Source organism: Octopus bimaculoides, chromosome 7 (assembly GCF_001194135.2).
Source record: "Octopus bimaculoides isolate UCB-OBI-ISO-001 chromosome 7, ASM119413v2, whole genome shotgun sequence".
Taxonomy (NCBI): domain Eukaryota; kingdom Metazoa; phylum Mollusca; class Cephalopoda; order Octopoda; family Octopodidae; genus Octopus; species Octopus bimaculoides.
Window position 1 is genome coordinate 77,437,504 of NC_068987.1, and position 1,864 is coordinate 77,439,367.

Sequence of the window (1,864 nt, forward strand, 5' to 3'; positions counted from 1 at the left end):
CTTGCACTAGGCTCTATTTATAAAGTTTAACTGGTTGAATTACTATACAGAGACTCTCTCATCAGCTTATGTGAGCTGTATATTAACTTTACGGCTTTAAAGAAGTGGAGAGTTGATTCACTTTTCAAAGGATGCCATACAAGGCGCTATTATTTCGTTTGCGCTACGTTGCTTCGGATGGCTATGAAGCCACCATCAACTGCCGGTTTCATATCAGATGTGATTTGCATCGTTTTAGCCATCGAATGATAGCACCCTGCTGGCTAGGCGAGCAGACCAGCATTGCCTCATTGATCGAAAGGGGACTGGAGCAATGTGAAAGAAAATGTTTTGAAGGCGCGTGGCCTAGTGGTTAGGCTATTGCACTCACGATCGTTGGATCGTGGGTTCGATTCGCGTTGTACTCTTCAGCTCTTTCCTTTCCAGAGGAGTGTGTAGTCCCTCTCCTTCGGTGTACCTGCATCGGCTAACAGTGTTTCCTGCAGAGCAGCGATATCGACATTCAGTCTCTTGAGCTCCTCGTTGATGACAGCTGTTTTTCTGGCGTCACTGATGTCCTGAAGGTCCTGGGAGAGGCCAGGCACCATTGTCCGGACGTTCCAGCATTCCAGTTTTAGAGCTATCTTTTTGAAAGCTTTTCTGTTTTTGGCTGGTGCGGTAGTTGATGATCTGCTTGTCGGATTTTCTCCTAATCCCCATGCACCCAATGAGGAAAGCAAGCTGTGGCGGGACAACACCTTACTGGCTGGGGTCTGCCTAACTTGAAGTGGGCGGTAGCTGTCCAATGAGACTTGAAGATCTCTCCTACCGTCGGAAGAAACCCCTGGCGCTGCACTCTACGCCAATTGAGTAAAAGCTTGTAACCGGTATCTGCTGCTTCCCGTGTTGTGTCGACACCAAATAAATGGCGAAGCTGGAGTGTTCTCTTCAGGTACAGGTGTGCATGTTTAATGATGGCGTGGACGGATGTGAGCCTGGGTAATGTAGTATGGATAACAGGTTGTTGGCCATGCAACTTGTGCTCCCTCTCTACTTTGCTGACGAATCCAAAGTAACAACGGGCTGCTACAGTTTGGTGCCAATATGTCACAGGAGCTGCTAGGACGAAGTTGAAGTCAACATCGAGCTGCGTTAGGGGCTCCGACTCCTGATTTTTCCTCGAGGTTTACTCCTGAAGCCTTCCCTGCGATCAGGTATCCCACAAGACGCAAGGTTTGAAATCAGGGTTTCCTTTCCCCCAGGTGGGCTACCCTCCCGGGTTGACGAGCTCCGCCTGCCCGAAGCAACTGGTTTTGAGGCACCAGATACCCGCCTTTTCTCCTTCTCCCGTCAGTGGTAGCAGTTCCACCGGGCTTAGAAACTAAGCCGCCATACAATATATATACAATTTAAGAACATAATATACTATATGTACACACACACGTTGAAATACAATATATACAATACGCACACACACAGAGTTTAAAATGCAATATATACAATACACACACGCAAACACTCCACAAACACACGTAGTTGAATGGCCGTTGACTAAATTGTAGTTCCTCCGCCCTTTGACGGGTGTTATTTTTTGTCCCGCAGGTGGCTCAACAAGCACCCACCTCACTAAGCAGGCCTGGTGGGGTTGCCAGTTTAGTGTTTAGTCGCCGACGACCCGACCATGGAACAGGTTGTACTAGACTACATAGTACTAGTAGCACTCAAGAGCGACCTGACATATACATATACATATATATATACGCATATACATATATATATATACATTATATATACATACATATATATATACATATACATACATACATATACATATATACATATATATACATATATATATATACATTATATATACATACATATATAT